Source organism: Salvelinus sp. IW2-2015, linkage group LG18, assembly GCF_002910315.2.
Source record: "Salvelinus sp. IW2-2015 linkage group LG18, ASM291031v2, whole genome shotgun sequence".
NCBI lineage: Eukaryota > Metazoa > Chordata > Actinopteri > Salmoniformes > Salmonidae > Salvelinus > Salvelinus sp. IW2-2015.
This window is the reverse complement of record NC_036858.1, coordinates 10,353,586-10,376,926: the sequence shown is the minus strand read 5'-3', so window position 1 is coordinate 10,376,926 and position 23,341 is coordinate 10,353,586. Positions and strand designations below refer to the sequence as shown.

General features: G+C 43.9%; 1 protein-coding gene across 1 annotated transcript in view; it reads right to left on the bottom strand.

Moving 5' to 3' along the window:
- Positions 1-17,158, bottom strand: part of LOC111977501 (TANK-binding kinase 1-binding protein 1) — a 92,673-nt gene extending 75,515 nt beyond the window's left edge. Inside the window, exon 1 of the mRNA XM_024006937.2 lies at positions 17,013-17,158. The gene's annotated coding sequence lies outside the window, so the exon portion shown is untranslated. The remainder of the gene's footprint in view (positions 1-17,012) is intronic.
- Positions 17,159-23,341: the final 6,183 nt, after the last annotated feature.

Below are 23,341 nucleotides of genomic sequence, written 5' to 3'. Positions count from 1 at the left end.
TGTTTCTTATGGTCCGAGAGTCCTTTAGGTGCTTTTGGCAAACTCCAAGCGGGCTGTCATGTGCCTTTTACTGAGGAGTGGCTTCCGTCTGGCCACTCTACCATAAAGACCTGATTGGTGGAGTGCTGCAGAGATTGTTGTCCTTCTGGAAGGTTCTCCCATCTCCACAGAGGAACTCTGGAGCTCTGTCCGAGTGACCATCGGGTTCTCGGTCACCTCCTTGACCAAGGCCCTTCTCCCCCGATTGCTCAGTTTGGCCGGGTGGCCAACTCTGGGAAGAATCTTGGTGGTTGCAAACTTCTTCCATTTAAGAATGAGGTACCCTTCCTCAGATCTGTGCCTCAACACAATCCTGTCTCGGAGCTCTACAGACAATTCCTTCGACCTKATGGATTGGTTTTTGCTCTGACATGCACTGTCAACTGTGGGACCTTTATATAGACAGATGTGTGCCTTTTCAAATCATGTCCAATCAAATGAATTTACCACAGGTGGACTACAATCAAGTTGTAGAAACATCTCAAGGATGTTCAATGGAAACAGGATGCACCTGAGCTCAATTTCGAGTCTCATCGCAAAGGATCTGAATACTTASAGTATGTAAATAAGGTACTTCTGTTTTTTGTTTTTAATACATTTGCAAACATTTCTAAAAACCTGTTTTGGTTTTGGTTACACTCCATCTGCAGCACTCCACCAACCTCACCTGCACACCGTTTTTACCAGTTTTTTTCCTCTGTACTGTTTTGTCCGATTAGAAGTCAGGTGTATAGCTGCTTGACCTACACCATGTCCCCATGTATCTACAGTCTGACATCAGCTGTGTTGTCCCATACAGGATGTCAGTACTATAACTGTACCAAACTGTACTGTGTTAACAATGCACAGCCACCGCGTCATGCTGTGCCATTCCATTCCATGCCATGATTCATACCTCCGCATCAGCGTAGGCAGCCTGGCAAAATGCAGCCTCGAGCTGTGTGTGTGTAGGGGGTTTGTGTGAGGATGTAGAGGCGGTTGTCACCCATTAGATTGATAGAGGGAGCAGGGGGTGGACAATGAGCTCTCTCTCTTTCTCTCTCTCTCTCTCGCCTCTTCTCTTTCTGTCTCTCTTTCCTCTCTCTTCTTCCCTCTCTCTCTCTCATTATCTTTCTCTCCCTATCCTCCTCTTTCTCCCGAACCTGTGGGAGCCTGGCTCTGCATCGCCTTTCCTCCCCTCGTTTCCTCCCTCCATCTCAGTCATCCCCCCTGTCGTACTGAGCGGGGACCCGCAGCTCCAGCAGAAAAGTTCATCACACCCCCCCAAGGAGGGGGAATTACTCTCAGCACCAAGTTTCAATGACAACTTTCCCACAAAATACATTCATCTCCTCATTATTAGCACTGCAGTCCCTCCTTCTCAAGGCTAGCTCAAAGTCTGCAGCAGTCTCCAAGTGAAAAGAGAAAACAATGAGATTTTGGTCTGTTTTTTTAATGTCTTTCTTCATCCAATCACCACCACTTGGGCAAACACACAAACATGCAGGTGCATACACACACGCACACACATGAGTGTACCCCCCCCCCCCCACACACACACACACACACACAGTAGTGAGTCAGAGGCTTTACCCAGGAAGGATCACAGTGAAACACTCCCTCCCCATAATTTCCGCTGCTCAGCCGTTACGGAGCAACATCAAGGCCACCGAGCACTGCCCACATGCACAGAAGGCATAAATACTGGAGTGAACAATTGCTACTTGGAAAAGATCAGTGACGTGAAGTCAGGGAAGGCAGTGGTTACCCTGTGATAATCTAATAAAGGAAAGCTGTAAATACACCCGCGTTGCTAAGAGCAGCTACTAGCTAGCTAGTGTAGCTAGCTTGTTAGCTAGCTGACTGCGCCATTCATTGGTTTGTCGCCTAGCTATTTAGTTGTAACGAGCTATAACTATATGTATCCTTGAAGTTGTGTTACATTTCTGATGTCTGTGATCTGAAAGCCACACATCTGATTAGCTATCCAGCTAGGTAACTAGCTACTTCACTTTACACTAGTGGCACAGAATAGCCATGATCATTGGAAGAATTGTAAATCCATTGTGAAAGGCTATGGATTTTGTGTTGCAAATTCTCCCGATTAAATGTGTCCATATATTGGTCTTTTAGTGCCTTTCAGTTGTAACTGTGGATGCTGCATCGGTCTCTGGGMGACCTGAGTTGATCAGTGTGACATTTTGGTTGGATGAAATTTAAATATGATGCCATCGTAGGCGATCGCTTGTGTATCTTGGCTACGTTGGTATTTACATTTGGTTAAAATTGTTTGTACATTTTGGTTAATAGCCTATGTCACTSTGGTTGTTGGAGCTATCTGTTGTATGGTGAACTTGGYATTCATCAAGGTTTATTTTTGAGTAYATTTGGCTTTGATAATAGCCAGTGCTTACCCTGCCACCGACCTCACCACACGTCACTGAAAAAGATAAGATGGAAGGATGAGATAGAGAGGACCAGAATCACACAGAGAAGAAGAGTGTGTGATGTAGAAGTGAAGTAGTGCTGTGCAGTCTTCAGGGTCTGCTGCGTAAACACACACACACACACACACACAACACACACACACACACACACACACCACACACACACACACACACACACACACACACACACACACACACACACACACACACACACACACACACACACACACACACACATACACACACATACACACACACACAGGACCTCCACATCCGGCTTCTTCACTTGCAGGATTGTCTGGAATAAGGCCCTTATGTGGGGAAAAAACTCATTTTGATTGGCTGGGCCCTTGCTCCCCAGTGGGTGGGCCAGTCTCGCAAGTTGGTGGGCCTATGCCCTCCCAGTCCCACTGATGGCTGCGCCCTGCCCAGTCATGTGAAATCCATTGCAAACTCCTCGAGGGATATTGCTGCGCGATTGATAAATAAGACCGTGTTTGATTAGTCAATCAATAACGATATGTGTGATTTAATTGACTTTCAGTGCTATGGCATTCACTGCTATGACATTCATAGCTATGACATTACAGATTAATGAATAAAAGCACATGTCTTACTCTCCTCTCAGCCTGGACAGCAGCTGGAAAAAGATGTAGTGTGAAAGCAGTGGGTTGGATCAGGAGGAATATTTGATGAACGTAAGCAATATTGCCCTCTCTCACTCTCTCTGTGTGTGTGTGTGTGTGTGTGTGGTGTGGTGTGTGTGGTGTGTGTGTGTGTGTGTGTGTGTGTGTGTTGTGTGTGTGTGTGTGTGTGTGTGTGTGTGTGTGTGTGTGTGTGTGTCTATGTCAGCGTCTGTGTAGGTTTGATAGAGAAACACAGCTGCGTTTACACAGCTTACGCAGCCCGATTCAGATTTTTTGCCATTTTATTGATCTTTTGCCCAATTAGGTCTGATCTTTTGCCAATAAATTGGGCAAAAGATCAGAATTGGGCTGCCTATGTAAACACAGCCAAGTTGTGTGTGTCTCAGAGTGTGTGCACACGTGTTCCTCTCTCTCAAGGCATTAGTCCATTACTCTAATGAAAAGCCTGGGGTGTCCTTGGCAGAGGACAGAGGCCCCCCTTCTTCTCACCCCACCACCATCCCTGTGACGCTCTGCTCATCTCCTCACAGACTGGGGGAAGGGGGAGGAGAGTGGGTGAAGAGATGATGGAAACACAGCAAAACTAGAGAAAGGGCTGTAAGAAGGTGACTGGGAAAAGAGGAGTACTGTCTCTCCATTCTAGTTGGAGTAAAAAGAATGGCGCTCAGGGAGAGAGTTAAGCTGAATGTCACTTGTACACAGCGGAGGGTTGGCGCTATGAAGACGTGCACGCGCGCGCACACACACGAGCACAGAGACGCACACAGTGGTGATGCGCGGGTCAGCTGTTTGTTCATCCGCAACCGCCTGACTATATGTGATGAAGTGAAAATCTGAGGCCCGTACCTGACCCTAACCCACAAATGCGCTGTAGGCTATTTGTTAGTCAACTTGCCTATAATTAGATACATGCAGCTTACCTTCTGTCATTACTTGTTGCCCTAGAATACTAAATAAACCCTTGCTTACCAGAAAATATGTCATTCATCATTATGAATGCTTTAATCTAGTTGACATTGGTAAAGTTCTTGCTTTCATCTCTGCTTCTCTCGCGTGGCTGTTAAGATGTTAAGATGTTAAGGGACCGGGGAGAAAATGCAATAATTAATCAAAAACAGGAAATATTTTCAGTGCAAAATTTCCAAATTACATCAGTTTGTCCCGTTTTAAGGGAATTGAAAGCTATGAAAATGACCCAATATGTTTCAGATAAGATTTCAGTTTGGCTTGGATGCATGTTTTATGTGGTTGAAATACTATTAGCTTTAATGGTGCTGATAAAGATAGCACCTTTGCAGACGGTCCCTACCCATGCATTCATTCTCTCAAGTTGCTGAAATAAATAAATCATATATCTCCACTCCTGTTCTAGAGTCAAAATGTACATTTAGTGTATCATTTTACTTCACAAACTGCTTAATTCTGCATGAGTTAATATTATATAAGGGTATGTGAGAAGTTAGACCAACAGTCAGTGCCCAGATTTCAGTTACTATTCCATTTTACCCATTTGACCKGTACAGTTCCCTTTACCTGCCATATTTGAAGTTTGTTGAATTTGTATAGTACCTCACAATCATCAAAAACATATTTCCAAACATGAGGCTACTGTTCTGAAGCCCTCCCTTTTTATTTTCAACTCTCCATTTTGCAGCTTTTCTCTTATTGAATTAACCTCAGTGGATCAACGTGAACTTTTTCTTCCCAAGATCCTAAATGCATTCGGCAATTGGAGTGTATTTGGCCTGCGTACAGTTAAGCCCTAAAGCTTAGGCTTACGCACTAACGTCAGATAAAAAAATATGAAAGAAAAACCTCAATGTTTCCTATAGATCTAAATAACACAAGATGTATACATGCATTATTTTCTCTTTGTTCAATCTGCCACGCATCCACCCGCCCTTCATCCAAACAATATTTTATGAACCTAAACCCGCCCACCCCACGGATATAACCGCGGGTTATGAGTCAACCCGCCCATCACTAACACACAGTCACACACACACACACACACACAGAAGTCCTCAGCAGACAGTGAGTGGAAGGCACGTACTAACAGACGTCACTTGTCTCTGCTAACGACAGAGATGTGCAGCTGCCACCTGAGAGAGAGAGACTGGGATGGAAGGACCTAACGGATCACAGAACACGCAACACTCAGAGAGGGAAAAGAAACTGAAGAACTGGAGGGACAGAAACAACACATACAGAAAAGGTCAGAGTAATGAAGGAGGTCGATAGATAGAGAGACAGACACAAGAAGAGAGGAGAGAGAGAGAGAGAGAGAGAGAGAGAGAGAGAGAGAGAGAGAGAGAGAGAGAGAAGGAGAGAGAGAGAGAGAGAGAGAGAGAGAAGAGAGAGAGAGATCGAAAGATAGCGAGAACAGACACTTAGAGATTAAAACCCCATGAAACGAAAAGGAGAAAGAGAGAGAGAGAGAGAGAGGAGAGAGAAGAGAGAAGGAGAGAGAGAGAGAGAAAGAGAAGAGGTGACTACAGGAAGCACGATAGGAAGAGAGAGGAGAGTAGTAGGGCGAAATATGAAAGAGCGATATGAGAAAGGACATGAGAGAGATAGGGCAGGGGAGATGAATGGATGCAGGCTAAACAAATAGGCGGCACCTTCTATTTAGAGTGACAGAACGGTGAGCTGTGCATGACAGCCAATTATTACCCACAGACTCGGAAACAAACACAGGCTTGTTAAGGAGCAATGATTGCACATGTTCCAGTTCAGTACTCTCCACACACTTTGTACAGGCCTATATACCCCTCGCTRCAAATAGCARACTTGTTGTTAATTGAAGTTCATTACTCACCAAATCAAATCAAGCTTTATTTATACTGAACTAAAAGCAACATGCAGCACTTTTCAACTTTTCAAAGATTTTGTGAGTTACAGTTCCCATAAGAAAATCAGTCAATTGAAATGAATTCACTAGGCCCTAATCTATTAGGGCCACCAGGAGGGGGTGATTGTCTCTACCCCCTCCAGGTGTCGCTTATTTTCCCCACTGTATTTATCCCTGTGTTTCCTGTCTCTCTGTGCCACTTCGTCTTGTATGTTTTGTCAAGTCAACCAGTGTGTTTTTCCCGTACTCCTTTTCMTTCTCTTTTTATAGTCCTCCCGGTTCTGACCCCTGCCTGACCCCTGCCTGACTCTGGACTACTTTCCTGCCTGCCTGATCATCCTGCCTGCTCTGACCTTGATTCTGCCTGCCCTTCAGTACCTATTGGACTCTGATCTGGTTTTGACCTTTTTGCCTGTCCACGACCATTCTCTTGCCTACCCCTTTGGATTAATAAACATTGTAAGACTCCAACCATCTGCCTCGTGTCTGCATCTGGGTCTCGCTTTTTGTGCGAATGGAACATTTCTGGGATCTTTTATTTCAGCTCATGAAACATGGGACCAACACTTTACATGTTGCGTTTATATTTTTGTTCAGTATATACAGCACATTTCAGACATGAATGCAACAAAGCACTTCACAGTAAAAAACTAACAAAGTCAAATAACTAAAAGACTTACTACACAACAAACATAAGAGGATAAAAATGTTTTAAATAATAARAATTCAAAGTAAAAAGCACCCTAAGGGAAAGCCTCTCCATGCCACTTAGTCCTAGGCTTTGGGATAGTTAAAAGGCCAGTTCCAGAGGACGTACTGGATACATAACTTAAAAGCATGTCTGATATGTGTTGGGGTGCATAATCGTGGATTGATTTGAAAATCAATAGAAGAATCTTCAAATAAATTCTAAAACTCACAGGGAGTCTTGGTCAGTATCCAATAAGGCCATTCTACTGCCACTGTTTGTCTATGGAGATCGCATGGCTGTGTGCTCAATTTTATACACCTGTCAGCAACGGGTGTGGCTGAAATAGCCAAATCCACAAATTTGAAGGGGTGTCCACATACTTTTGTATTTATAGTAGAGGTCGACTGATTATGATTTTCCAACGCCGATACCGATTATTGGGGGACCAAAAAAAATCCGATACCAATTAATCTGTCCATTTTTTATTTTTTTTTGTAATAATGACAATTACAACAATACTGAATTAACACTTTTCTTTTACCTTAATATAATACATCAATAAAATCAATTTAGCCTCAAATAAATTATGAAACATGTTCAATTTGGTTTAAATAATGCAAAAACAAAGTGTTGGAGAAGAAAGTAAAAGTGCAATATGTGCCATGTAAAAAAGCTAACGTTTAAGTTCCTTGCTCAGAACATGAGAACATATGACAGCTGGTGGTTCCTTTTTACATGAGTCTTCAATATTCCCATAAGAAGTTTTAGGTGTAGTTATTATAGTAATTATAGGACTATTTCTCTTCTATTTGTCACGCGGCAATAGAGAGGTCTTTCTCTATTTTGGGTTAGGCCAGGGTGTGACTAGGGTGGGCATTCTAGTTTCTTTATTTCTATGTTTTCTGTTTCTATGTTTTGGCGGATATGGTTCTCAATCAGGGACAGCTGTCTATCGTTGTCTCTGATTGGGAATATACTTAGGCAGCCTGTTTTTTACACTTTGTTAGTGGCCTGTATAGCCCTAGTAAGCTTCACGTTCGTTTTGTTGTTTCTTGTTTTGTTGGGGGACATTTAAAAATAAGCAAAATGTACATCCACCACGCTGCACTTGGTCCGGTCATTTCACGAAATCAGCGATCGTGACACTATTATACCATTTGTATTTCATATACCTTTGACTATTGGATGTTCTTATAGGCACTTTAGTATTGCCAGTGTAACAGTATAGCTTTCGTCCCTCTCCTCGCCCCTACCTGGGCTCGAACAGGACACATCGACAACAGTCACCCTCGAGCATCGTACACTCGCTCCACAAAAGCCGCGGCCCATTTGCAGAGCAGGGGAACAACTACTCCACAGTCGCAGAGCATAAGTGACGTCCCATCAAAACAGATATTGAGCACGCACCCCGTAACTAGCTAGCATTTCCACATTCGGATTACACCAGCCTAATCTCGGGAGTTGATAGGCTTGAAGCAGCAAACAGCTCAATGCTTGAAGCATTGCGAAGCAGCTGCTGGCAAACGACAAAAAGTGCTGTTTCAATAGTGCTTACGAGCCTGCTGCTGCTGCCTACCAGTGTCAGTCAGACCATGACAAATATCAAATATCATCATAGACTTAATTATAACATATAAACACAGAATGAGCCTTTGTCATTGATATGGTCGAATTTTCGAAAAACAAACGTTGTATTCTTTTTAGTGAAATCGGAACCGTTTCGTATTTATCTAACTGGTGATCCTAAGTTAATATTGTTTACATTGACACTTCAATTATGTCACTAATTATGTACAATGTAAAATTAATATACGGCTTTGTTTAGGAATAATTGATTACACAGTTCACAAAGGCCAGGCGGCTCAAACTGCTGAGTATACCCTGACTGCTTTGCACGGACGCAAGGAGAAGTGACACAATTTCTACTTAGATATGTTAGAGAATGTTATAAATATGACATAAATATGCAGGCTTAAAATTATAAGCCTCCGCCCGGGTGCGCCAGTGGTCTAGGGCACTGCATGCAGAGTAGCTGCGCCACCAGAGACTCGGGTTGCGCCAGCTCTGTCGCAGCGGCCGGACATTGCGAGCACAATGGCCTAGGGTCGTGAGGGTTTGGCCGGTAGGGATATCCTTGTCTCATCGCGCACCAGCGACTCCTGTGGCGGGCCGGGCGCAGTGCGCGCTAACCAAGGGAGCCGGTGCACGGTGTTTCCTCCGACACATTGGTGCGGCTGGCTTCGGGTTGGAGGCGCGCTGTGTTAAGAAGCAGTGCGGCTTTGTTGTGTTGTTTTGGAGGACGCATGGCTTTTGACCTTTGTCTCCCGAGCCCGTACGGGAGTTGTAGCGATGAGACAATAGTAATTACTAAGAAAAATATATATATATATTATACTTGTCGTTTTGATTTTAAAGAAAGGCATTGATTGATGGTTAGGTTTTGTGGAACGACAGTGCTTAATCATACCGTTGGCGAGGGTGTATTCGATAAGAAATTAACAGGCACCGCATCGATTATATGCAACGCGGGACACGCTAGATAAACTAGTATTATCATCAACCATGTGTAGTTAACTAGTGATTATGTTAAGATTGATTGTTTTTTATAAGATAAGTTTAATGCTAGCTAGCAACTTACCTTGGCTTCTTGCTGCCCTCGCATAACAGGTAGTCAGCKTGCCATGCAGGCTCCTCGTGGAGTGCAATGTAAGGCAGGTGGTTAGAGCGTTGGACTAGTAACCGGAAGGTTGCAAAAACGAATCCCCGAGCTGACAAGGTAAAAATCTGTCGTTCTGCCCCTGAACATTCCTAGGCCGTCATTGAAAATAAGAATGTGTTCTTAACTGACTTGCCTAGTTAAATAAAGGTGTAAAAAAAWAAAWCGGTGTCCAAGAATACRGATTTCCGATTGTTATGAAAACTTGAAATCGGCTCTAATTAATCGGCCATTCRGATTAATCGGTCGACCTCTAATTTATAGTGTAAGTTATATTCTTCAAGAACCATAGCTATATCATTAACTTAAAAGTCCAAAAATGTAAGTAACAATCGSAGATTGTCCCTTTAATAGTGAAAGTATAAAGTAGGTCCTGAACAAGTAATTTAGGGGTAACTGAAACCTAATAATCACARGTGAACACAGTCACATAGATTCAAGACCATGGGCAGTGACCATACTGCACTGCAGGAAAGAACCCTTCCAAACCAATCCAGATATATATRTTTTTCACTTACTCTCAACCAATGTCAGCAAAACAACAAAACTGTCCGTGTCAGTTGTTAGGAGCATCAAACACTGACTCAGCTAGGAGGCACAAAGAGAGAGAGGCCCAGTTTAGACTCCCCTCCGCTCGACAAAAGACTGCAACAAATGGAGTTCAAAGACAAGTCTCAGCTTCCTCTCAATCTCTGTTCTCTCCAGATACCAACAATGCATCTTAGCAGCTAGCACATCACTGTTTCCTCAGCTGGCCTTTTTTGGAAGATATTTATAGGAAATCTATTGGCCGCGTGAGCTCTGTTACGGCCACAAACGATTTTCTCACAGATGAAATACTTTCCGGTGCCTCTGAGTCAATTGACTTTCTCGTGGTTTATTTCATGTGCAGGGCTGTGATGCTTCGGTTGCAGCAGTATTAGGACTGTTKACAATAGCTGTCATGGCGCTGCTAACGTTGAAGACGTCGGTAGAAGGAAAGAGGGTTTTCCAGCCAAACGAAGCAGTCGGGGCATTCTCAGAGCATTAGTGATTATTTTTAGTGCCACCTGGGGGAATTAAGGCAGTCCAGCGCAGCACCAAGTGACAGGCAAGTGGGTAACCTGGTTTTCCGAGATACAAAAAGAACCCTGTAAATCCCCAGGGTGAATAAGGGCCTAAAGCAAACTCTCTCACACAACACACACTCTCTCTCACTCTGTCTCTTTTTCTCTCCCACACACTCTTTCCTTCTCTCTCTCGCTCTCATACAGCACATACACACACACACACACACACACACACACACACACACACACACACACACACACAGCCTGCTCTCTATCAAATCCCCCCTACCTCTATTACACACACTCCTCTGCTCTCTCTCTCTCCCCCTTGCTCTCTTTTTACAGATTATATTACATTACGCCTCCATGGTCGGGCTTAGTGCCTTGAGTGGGCTCAGAGAGAGAGAGAGAGAGAGAGCGAGAGAGAGAGAGAGAGAGAGAGAGCGAGAGAGAGAGGTCCCATTTCAATTCAGTTGCATCACTCTCTCCCAGTCAGTCACCAATTGAACCAGGTGTTCTCTACACTGAAAGAACAGAACAGAGACCATGTACCTTCACAACGCTCACACAACGCCTCAGCAACGTCAAGGCAACAATATGTCACATTGACACAAACCCACACTAACACTGTCTGACTAACTAGTAAGCACCAAGTGGAGTGGAGCCGATAGGGAAGTAGTCTGTGTGCAGAGTTATCGAAACAGCTTGGACAAGCAGTAGAGTTGCTTCTTATTGAGAGGAGCAAACAAATAGGGATGGAAAGGTGAGGCCCCTTCCTTCCAGAATGAATAAGTCATAGCAGAGACTCATCTGAAGCAAACGCTCTGATGGAGGAMCTCGGACACAGGGCAGCTGCCAGTGCCAAGCCCTACCTTTTGTCTGGCTGTCAAAATATTGTCAAGCGGGGTCACCGCCTCTGTCTCCGCACAGACTATGATATGTTATGTAACCGAGACAAGACGAAAGAGAGAGGGAAGGAGGGAGGGAGAGAAAAGAGAGGCGAAAAACAGAAGCCGGGATATAGAGAAAGGGAGAGGAATAAAAGGGGGAGAGGGAACGGGGCATAGAGAGAGAGGGCCAGACTGAAAAGAAAGAGAGAAGGGGAATGGACATAGAAGAGGGAGAGAGAGAGAGAGAGAAAGAAAGAGAGAATGGAGGAACATTAGAGAGGCAGGTATGTGTTGCAATATACAGTTTATGGCTCTTGTAACCTGCCAGAGGTCAGAGAACAAAACTGTACTTAAACTTCCTTAATCTGGTCACTGCTTTAAGTTTGACCTCTCATTTGGAAACATTGTAGCACCAAGTCTCGAGGCATAGAAGGTGATAATGATGATCCTAAATGGACAGAATGCTCTTGGGGAAGCAAATTGGCTGGACATGACAGATATTTGTTGTGCTCATATCAAGCGAAGAATTGGGAAAGCTTTGCATTAGATACGGGAGATCTCTGGCTAACGTCTKCACTGACTATACCAAACATTAGGAACTCCTTCCCAATATTGAGTTGCACCCCCCTTTTGCCCTCAGAAAAGCKTCAATTTGTTAGGACATGGACTCTATAAGGTGTCGAAAGTGTTCCACAGGGATGCTGGCCCATGTTGACTCCAATGCTTCCCACGGTTGTGTCAAGTTGGCTGGATGTCCTTTGGGTGGTGGACCATTCTCGATACACACGGGAAACTGTTGAGCGRGAAAAYCCCAGCAGCGTTGCACTTCTTGGAACAAACTGGTGTCCCTGGCACCTACTACCATATCCCGTTCAAAAGACACTTACATGTTTRGTCTTGCCCATTCACCCTCTGAATGGCACACATACACAATCCACGTCTCAATTGTCTCAAGGCTTAAAAATCCTTCGTTAAACTGTCTCCTCCCCTCCATCGACAGTGATTGAAGTGGATTTAACAAGCGACCTCAATAAGGGATCATAGCTTTCACCTGGATTCACCTAGTCAGTCCGTGTCATGTGAAGAGCAGGTGTTCCTAATGTTTTGTCCACTCGGTGTATGTGTTGCAGTGAAAAGCACAGTAGCGCAAACTGTATGTGCTAGCTGGTTGCACATTATTGTGCTTTTGGCAAACAACAGTCGGCTCTACGGTGGCTGCTATTGTGCTCATATTAAGTCAAGCACCCGGCAACACTTGTGTGGGCTAGTCATCAAACAAACAGTATTATCCGTCATACTTCAAAAAGCACCATGCATTTCAATTTCCCCTCAGTAGCCACGCCTAAGGATCTATTATGGTTAATTGGATTCTGCTGCTTGTCTGTTTGAATGGATGATTTTGATGTTTGGAATMAATGATTGACAGTCAGTAAGAGAAGCAGAGCTTCCACTGTCTCTGGTAGTTGATAAAGCTCTGGGGAGGAGCTAGCAATGACACTAGTAACGACCCTGGGCTAACATGGTGATTGTTTCCCCAATATTCATCAGACTGAACATGAGAGAGAATGCCCCTCCTTCCCTCACAACTCAACCGAAGTGATGTGCCATTTGATGGTCGAAACCTGTTTGCATCCTACAAATTAACGCTGCACTTTTCTGACTTAGACAATAGCCGGAAAACTCCCCCGACCTGGATTAGATCAAAGGAAGAGACGTTTATGCTGGGTCACCTCGGGTTCAAGTCAGAATCACAAAGGGAGAGACGTTTATGCTGGGTCACCTCGGGTTCAAGTCAGAATCACAAAGGGAGAGAGAAGAAATGGGCCGTAGAAAGTATCCAAGCTACTTAATAGATTTACCAGGTGTGTTGTTATACAGTAGGCTACTTTTGAAGGAAGGAGAAGAGATCAGTGCACAACTTCAGGTTCTCTCTGTCTCTCTGTCTCTCTGTCTCTCTGTCTCTCTGTATCTCTGTCTCTCTGTCTCTCTCTGTCTCCGTCTCTCTCCGTCTCTCTCTCTGTCTCTGTCTCTCTCCGTCTCTCTCCGTCTCTCTGTCTCTCTGTTCTCTGTTCTTCTCTGTCTCCCTCTGTATCTCTGTCCTTCTCTTGTCTCTCTGTCTCTCTGTCTTCTTCTCTGTCTCTCTCGTCTCTCTGTCTCTCTCGTCTCTCTGTTCTCTCTTCTCTCTCTGTTCTTGTCTCTCTGTTCTCTCTTCTGTCTCTGTTCTCTCTCTCTCTGTCTTCTCTCGTTCTCTGGTCTCTCTGCTGTCTCTCTCCGTCTCTTCGTCTTCTGTCTCTCTGTCTCTTGTTCTCTGTGCTCTGTCTCTCTGTCTCTCTGTCTCTCTGTCTGTCTCTCTGTCTCTGTCTCTCTCCGTCTCTCTTCGTCTCTCTCCCTCTCTCCGTCTCTCTCCCTCTCTCCGTCTCTCCTTCAATCACCCCTCGCAACCCTTAAAAGCAGGCCATGAATATTCCATCATGTAGCAGGGTTCCTGCTCTCTCTCCTCCCTCATCATCAGCTAAATGTGTCAGAGTGTGAGTGGCTTACATAAATGTCCAGCAGCATCAATGTCGAATGGGCTAGGCAGAAATGAGTGACACATCGTTGGAAAGACACTGGGTGAGACATGGAATTTGTTTTATATACATGGGCAGGCTATGCCGTGAGTCACGTTAGGGCTGTTTTTTGGTTGGTAGTGAGGGGTACTTCAGTCATGCTTATGAAGTTACTACACATGCATAGCTAAGCAGAGAGCCCAGAGGTGGAACGAATGCAGGTCTCAGGTGTTGACACCATGGACGGAGATGGATGACCTCAATAAGCCAGTGTGCTAGGCTAGGCAGTCTTGCAGGTACTGGCTGTATTAAAGACACATCACTCAGGTATACTCTCTGGTGGTAGGCTTTGCAGAGGTAGATCTCACTGCAGTATGGGTTTAGGTGAGAGGGGCAAGAAGGGCAAGAGGTGACGCCTCTGATTCAACTAATCAAAGTTTTGATTGAAAAGCTGGAACAAAAGAGCCGGCATCTACACCAAGCCTATGTGGGTAAGACTGCCCACTCCTGCTATTGGATGTTCCAATTCTAAAGAAGTCTTGATTGAAAACTAGTTGTTAGATTTGTAGAATGAGGTGTGATACTGCCTGACTGGAACAAAAACCTGCACCCACACCGGCCCTCACAGATTGCCCAAAAAGTTTGAATTCTAAAGGAAAGAGTTGACTCCGATGATAGGGAAGAGAAACTGCAATTGCCAGACCAATTAGATTCRACGCATTACTCCCCCTCGGCGGGATACCTTTCAGAGAGAAACACTCTTCTATTCAGCATTCCAACAGTATGGTGCCAAACTGCTCAATCCCCATTTGTCACCAGTGGAGAGTAAGGAGATGGTGAGTTCCCTAGGCTAAACCCACTTAGTGAAGGTCGGACAGCACAATTCAGCGCCAACAGTCTTAATTAATCGACTGAAGCAAATCGGCTGCTTGATAGGTCGGGCCTCTGATTATGGGTGACCCATAAAACGCCAGACAAGACAGAAACTGGAGAGATTTGTGTCCTATGGGACCTCGGATAGGGCAACATTGGTCTGGACCAGCAAATGGCCTTATCCCTTTCACACATGATGATGTAACTGGTAAATACATGTCCCCACGGTTGTCAGTGGTTTGGAGATASTGTACATCCTTCTCCCATTGGTTCCCTATGTACTCCTTGTTGGTCTTCTGCTGTGCAGCATGTCTGTGCTTTGTTTTCCTTAAAGGAAGCAGTAAAGCCTCAAAATAGACATACAAACAACCTACTAACAAGTACCTCAGCTCCACAGTTCTGCGCTAATTACAGCGCAAACACAACACTTAACATAAGACGTCAGAAACAAGCCYAGCTGCTCCCACAATCCAATTTAGGGGTGAGAAAAGAAAAACAACATGGTTAGCTGAGAGACACAGCAACAGCCCCGTTAGAGGCTACAGTAGTTACGTGACTGGTGATTAGCAGGTAGGCTAACACACAAAGTGATTCAGGCCCTTAAATAAGCAACTGCACACAGATGGACAGGCCCCAGCGGGCCCAGCAGTACAGTAGTACTGCAAATGGAGCGCAAAGTAATCAAGTCAGGCTTAGGCCCTGGCGTGAACACTGAACAGAGCACAAGCGACAACACAAGGGTCTGCAGGGGGAACAGGTTAGAGTGGTGGTGGTTGTATACATGACGACCAATACACAAGGACCTGGGTTGTCAGAGAACCCAAACCCCAATATAAGGGGTCTCGACCTACAGTCGAGATGAACTCAACAATCCCTCCTTCTCGCTCTTCTGAAAAGTCCTATTTAAACCCTTACATTTCCGCAAAGCGATGCGGATGAATTTCAGCACCATGGCGCTGTTCACTCTTCATTGCCACAGTAGAGCCACTGCAGCCGACTGTCCAGTCCACTCCACTGGACAATAATAATTTATCCTCTCAAGGCAACCTCATATCCCCCTAAAGCGCCTCAGTACTGTGATTGAATTTGTCATCATGCTAGCCATTTTATACAGGCTTCCTCAATGACTAAATTTACATTGCAGTCATTTAGCAGACGCTCTTATCCAGAGCAATTAGGGTTAAGTGCATTGCTCAAGGGCGCATCGGCAGATTTTTCCACCTAGTCGSCTCAGGGATTCGAACAAGTGCCCTTTCGGTTACTGGCCAAACACTCTTAACCAATACGCTACCTGCTTCCCTCGACACCAGAAAGACTCAAACATAATATCCCACAAGTAGACAAATGATACTTCCTCTTTAGGTAAATGGTACAGTATATGCCGGTATTACATGCACAGTTGTGAGTTTAGACCTATCCAAGATTTAAAAAAAAAATGCATTGCCTTTCACTCACCTCAGAATAAACGTCATTGTCTATCCAATGAAACCTTGTGTCATGTCACATTCCCCTTTAGGTTTCAGTCCAGATGTTGCTACTGTGGTTTTCCATTAGACTGATTCCATCCCAAGATCACACGGTCTATTAGTTGCACGTCATCATGCTATGGTTGTCCTATAGCCAACCAAACATTTCTGACATAACTGGAGAGCAAAAGRCGATCTACACCAAAAGTCAACAGGCAGGCAGGCGTCCCATGCCTAAACTCCTTCCCACATAGTGCAAATATTCCTTGCTTTTCAATAATAACAAAACACTATCTTAATTGATGTATTGGTATATAATTGTAATTCGTCTAGGCTACTAACTCAGTGGTCTAATTAAATAAACGTGCACAATTTTACCTTGAGAAAATTGTTTGATCGTCTATTGAAAATATCGTATGAGCATGCATCCCTCACCTACGTGGCGCTTGAAGTTGGGCGATTTCTGTCGCCAGGATCAGATGACAACTCCATCCATTCGAGGTGGTGCTGATGTTGTCAAAACACGCGCGCGTCTCCTTTAAGATACGGCTAATTTATTGTATGTTCACTTGCAACTGACAATGAATCAAGACTTATTGTGCCGTTCTTTTCCGTGGTCATTTGTTGTGCAATCTGTACAACATGGCTGTATACACGGAGCGCGTTGCTTCTTTTACATTCTCAACCTTGTCTGCATCTGTCTCCTTGCACACACATCAAGAGACTGTATGGGAAACTCTACTATCACCATCACCGTACGATATATATAATCTACGGATGATAAATCGTAATAAAAAAGGCGAGACAATACTCACACGTTCCCTTTGATCGATCTATTGATGCCATTGCTCAAGAGGGTTACAGTGCACCTCAAAAAGCGCTTGTTCACGGCGAGTCCCAATGTCCGTTGATAGTGGCCAGTGTTCTCCACCTCTCCTTTCTTCCACAGTAACCGCTGATATGACTGGAGATCACACACTTCTGTGCTCGATTGGTGTGGATTCTTGTCGCGGGAATAGGAACGTCATACGGCTCAAAAACGCAGCAACAGCACATCACACTGTCTCAACGTTTTAATAAGTCGTTTTTGTCTGTCGGTTTGTAAGAAAACGAACAATAAAGACAATCTTAATCTGTCAAAATAATGTATGTTTCAGATTATGCAAAAATGAATTTAAATGTAGACTACTCTTATAACATCAATCATTCTACATAGCAAATTTTAGATAATAATTGTAATACCCACAGTGTTAAATTTAACAGTTTCTTAGTGTGTATATGTGACCCACCAAAATAGTGTTAAATGAACACTTTTCAAAGTGTTGACAAATTTACACCCTAAGAGTATTTCCCACCATGCCTTGCAAATGACTGTTAGAGACACCCACYTATCCCTGTGTTTGTTAGTGACAGAGACATGMTTTTTGCAGTCAATAATTTCCAGTCCTGAAACCTTCACCAACCTTCATTCACTAAGTGAATGTTTTGGAATTAAAAGCAAACCATTTATGACCATGTATTATACATTTCATAAGGCCTTTAGTTATGACCTAGTTTTCCCCCAACATTGTGGTCTCATGGCCAACATCAGATCTGAAAGTAACAATATGCATGCCTGACGGCTCAAAAATAATTATTCCGCTTTGTTCGCTACATACTTCAGTCTGAGACTGCCATCATTGAAGTCGTTCGTGGTGATGTCAAAATGAGGGGTGTTGTACAAAACAAAGTCATCAGCGATTGGTTCATTTCTAACCATCAAAGCCAATGACGCATTTTCCAAACGGTGCTTTACCCAGTTGTGTTCTGGCTCTGGCCCAACACATCGGTTTTTGGGACCAATCAGAACAATTAGAATGTTTTTGCGTTCTAGAAATCGTTGGGGAGTTACTCAGATCCAGACTCATTGCAGAGAACAAACTAACATCCGTGGGCGTGACATAGCATTTGCCCAGAGCTAAGAGTTTGGGTAGCCAGGTAAACAATATGCTGGCTTGTGAAGGGATTTGTAATTCCTATAGGAGTCCAGCTACAGGGAGAATATTCAACAGTTGGAACATTTTAACACCTGTAACCTGCATTCAGAATTAATGCTATAGAAAACAACTTGCTAGTAAAAGACTACCTAAACCATATAAATATAAACAACCATCTCAGTAACGGCTGCAATAAATCCAACAGATTGGATAAGTTTTGAAAAATGTAAATTATGACCTCCCGGGTGGCATAGTGGTCTAAGGCACTGTGCCACCAAAAACTCTGGGTTCGAGCCCAGGCTCTGTCGCGACCGGGAGGCACATGGGGCGGCGCACAATTGGCCTAGCGTCGTCCGGGTTAGGGAGGGTTTGGCTGGCAGGGATATCCTTGTCTCATCGTGCACTAGTTACTCCTGTGGCGGGCCAGGCATAGTGCATGCTGACCAGGTTGCTCGGTGTATGGTGTTTCCTCCGACACATTGGTGCGCCTGGCTTCCGGGTTGGATGCGCGCTGTGTTAAGAAGCAGTGCGGCTTGGTTGGGTTGTGTTTCGGAGGACGTATGGCTCTCTCCCGAGGCCGTACTGGAGTTGCAGCGATGAGACCAGACAGTAACTACTAACAATTGGATATCACGAAATTAGGGAGAAAAAGGGGATAAAAAAAGTTATATTATTATTTGTATAGTACAAGAACAATTCAATCAATGTGCATGCACAAACTATTTTTTTTACATGCAACAAAGCATGCTGGGAAATATGATAATGAGGCCCCTCCCACATCTTTTTCACTCAGAGAGTTAGCAGAAATTAACTCAACACAGTCGAGTAACAACACCATGTGGTGTCATTTTCAATCCCGCTAGTGTTAACCTCACTAGAATCAACACTCAGATATAACACACACAACACTTTTTACCTGAACACCAAGATTTTAACACCTGCAAATTTGCTGTGTACAGTATTATCCACCTTGGTCTATTCCAAGAATCCAATAGCTTGCAATTCACATATTTCAAAAGACCATTATCTTATTTCTCCTCTGGTAGCTCATTGCTGCTGTCATCTGCAAAAGTTTATTTGGATAAATTGACCATGAAAACCAACAGCCATTAGTCATCTGAGTCACAAGAGACCAGTGCTGTCTGGGCAATAGTAGACATTGCAGTGAGCAAAGTAACAGATGCACAAGAAAACTATCCAGTCAGGCTTATTGCAAATGTATGATGTTTTGGTTGTGGTCTCAGGTGTGCTCAAAGTAACTACAGAAACAGTAGTTTCTCTCTCTCATAGTTTCTCTCTCTCTCTCACACACACACACTTTCTGTCTGTCTCATGTACTTTTTCTTTTCTTTGCGTAGTTCAAACGGTGGAAGTATTGTCAAATCATGGACCTTCTGTTCACATGGGCCATGCTCCTACAAGAACACTTGTATTTCAAAGGAATTACCCTCTTTCTTTGCATCCCCCATCCCCAAAACACAACAAGCAAAAGACTGATGACAATGACCACTGACAGACAGCAGATTCTGCACTGTTGTTCACCTCCCCAATTACACTTCTGAATTGTTCACAAGTAGCACTTCAACTGTGCACTCTGTTAAGGGCATAGCACAACATGGTGTTGGCATTTCAGCAATTCACAATTAAATGCCCTCTAAAGGTGAATGTTGGAGTGGTTCTCAGAACAGCCTCATCCATCAACAATGTGATGGGAGCTGATTGATCTCATTAAGTGGCCAAGCGGTGCATTTGTCCATTTGGAGTAGGGGTGGTTTGGTTGTGCTAAGTAGGCCATCAGCTCCCCTCCCTGCCGCAGAGGAAAATTCCACTGGGGCTGTTATCCACTCTCCTATCTGGCAATCACTAAGGCACAGACAGAATGCTCCGGCAATCAGGGTTGACATAACAGCCTGTTTATTTACAATGGGGGACTGCAGCCTGGACTGCAGCTAGGACTAGCAAGGGAGAGGAAAATGACCAGAGTAGTCACTGGTTAAGTTATTTGACCCCCAGMGCTGAGCAGTGGATGGGAGAGGCTGTAAGTGTGAATCACTGAGAGTTCAGTTAGAATAGTCTCTRTGAGAGTAAGATACTGTAGAGTTCGATACTTTTTGGACATCATGGTAGCAATACATCATGGCAGCAACACAACATGGTACAAACATTATTGGGCACAGACAACAGCACAAAGGGCAAGAAGGTAGAGACAAAAATACATCACAACAAGCAGCCACAACCGTCAGTAAGAGTGTCCATGATTGAGTCTTTGAATGAAGAGATTGAGATAAAACTGTCCCGTTTGAGTGTTTGTTGCAGCTCATTCCAGTCGCTAGCTGCAGCAAACTGAAAAGAGGAGCAACCAAGGGATGTGTGTACTTTTGGGAACCTTTAACAGAATGTGACTGGCAGAACAGGTGTTGTATGTGAAGGATGAGGGCTGCAGTAGATATCTCAGATAGGGGGGAGTGAGGCCTAAGAGGGTTTTATAAATAAGCATCAACTAGTGGGTCTTACGATGGGTATACAGAGATGACCAGTTTACAGAGGAGTATAGAGTGCAGTGATGTGTCCTATAAGGAGCATTGGTGGCAAATCTGATGGCCGAATGGTAAAGAACATCTAGCCGCTCGAGAGCACCKTTACCTGCCGATCTATAAATTATGTCTCCGTAATCTAGCATGGGTAGGATGGTCATCTGAATCAGGGTTAGTTTGGCAGCTGGGGTGAAAGAGGAGCGATTACGATAGAGGAAACCAAGTCTAGATTTAACTTTAGCCTGCAGCTTTGATATGTGCTAAGAGAAGGACAGTGTACTGTCTAGCCAAACTCCCAAGTACTTGTATGAGGTGACTACCTCAACCTCTAAACCCTCAGAGTTAGTAATCACACCTGTGGGGAGAGGTACATTCTTCTTACCAAACCACATTACCTTTGTTTTGGAGGTGTTCAGAACAAGGTTATGGGTACAGAAAGCTTGTTGGACACTAAGAAAGCTTTGTTGTTGAGCATTTAACACAAAAACCGGGGAGGGGCCAGCTGAGTATAAGACTGTATCATCTGCATATAAATGGATGAGAGAGCTTCCTACTGCCTGAGCTATGTTGTTGATGTAAATTGAGAAGAGCGTGGGGCCTACCTTGGGGTACTCCCTTGGTGACAGGCAATGGCTGAGACAGCAGATGTTCTGACTTTATACACTGCACTCTTTGAGAGAGGTAGTTAGCAAACCAGGCCAAAGACCCCTCAGAGATACCAATACTCCTTAGCCGGCCCACAAGAATGGAATGGTCTACCCTATCAAAAGCTTTGGCCAAGTCAATAAAAATAGCAGCACAACATTGCTTAGAATCAAGGGCAATGGTGACATCATTGAGGACCTTTAAGGTTGCAGTGACACACCCATAACCTGAGCGGAAACCAGATTGCATACCAGAGAGAATACTATAGACATCAAGAAAGCCAGTCAGTTGATTATTGACAAGTTTTTCCAACACTTTTGATAAACAGAGCAAAATAGAAATTGGCCTATAACAGTTAGGATCAGCTTGATCTCCCCCTTTAAATAAAGGACACACTGTGGCTGCTTTCCAAGCAATGGGAACTTCCCCAGAGAGGAGAGACAGGTTAATAAGGTCAGAGATAGGCTTGGCGATGAAACCTTAAAGATGAAAGGCCTTCCGGATAGCCTGAGTGCACTTATTTCTAATTTGCCTGAACGAGAGCCAGTCAGCCTCAGTATGCGTGTGCCAAGCCTTTCGCCAAATTGAATTCTTGAGGTGGAGTAACTCTGCCAGATCAAGGTCAAACCTGGGGCTGAACCTGTTTTTAATTCTCATTTTATTTATGGAGGCATGTTTGTTAACAATACCACTGAAAATATTAAAAAAGAAGGTCCAAGCGTCTTCAACAGAGGGAATGAAACTGATTCTATACCAATTTACAGAGGCCAGGTCATGAAGGAAGGCTTGCTCATTAAAGTTTTTTAGCAAGCGTGTATGACAAATCAGGACAGGTCATTTCACTGAGCAGCCATTACGAACACATAATCCTGATACCTATCAGGATTATTTGTGAGGATAACTTCAAGGAGAGTATCCTTTTATGGGTGTTTGGAGTCATACCTTGTGYGATTGGTAATAATCTGATAAATATTTAGGGAGTCCCATTGCTTTAGGACTTGGTCAGGTTGTTTAAGCATGTCCCAGTTTAGGTCACCTAGCAGGACAGATTCAGACTTAGTATAAGGGGCCAGYAGAGAGCTTAGGGCAGGTAGAGTACAGGCCGGTGCTGATGGTGGACGATAACACCCAGCAGCAGTCAACAAATGAGCTATTTGAAAGTTGAATGCTTAAAACCAGTGAATCAAATTGTTTGGSTACAGACTTGGTGGAGACAACTGAGCACTGAAGGTGTTTGTTGGTAAAGATTGCCACTCCACCACCTTTGGAAGATCTGTCTTGCCGAAAAAGGTTATAACCAGAAAGGTTAACATCAGTGTTCAATACCTTCTTTCTTAACCACGTCTCAGTATTGACCAACACATCTGGATTTTAGGGGAGGGCATTCACTCAATCCCATTAATATGCAAATTCAAAGCAATTAGTGAATTATTATCCAAGAATATATTGATTCGTTGTTAGGTACTAGTACTTACACACAGGTATAAGAGCAAGGGTTGTAGATTAGAAAARAATGCTGAATGATGTTCTTATGATCACCACATGGGGGTGTATAATCATAGTGGAAGTGCTTTACATGGTATTTCTACATTATTGACACCTGAAAACAAAGTGACTAATACTGTCAGATTGAGCTGTATTAAGGCATCGACCATTAGTTAGCGAACTGCTGCCAAAATTAATACAGAATAGTTAGATAGGCATAGGTGAAGCAGAATAATTTGATGATACAAGACTTTATTCTGCATGACTCTCTTGCACCTTTCATAGTTATTGAATTACACTCCAGCTTGTTTATTTTACAATCTTTCAATCATACAGCAACAGCACAGTGTAATCTTTGGAGAGTTGTTTTGAATAGCCAAGTTATCTAAAAGTTGATCAAGGGAGAAAGCACTTCATATGAATTTGCACCTTATTGGCATAGCTTATGTAATGATGGATTTGATGGTGAAAATGCATGTCCCCCCTGACAATGGCCAGTGCTAT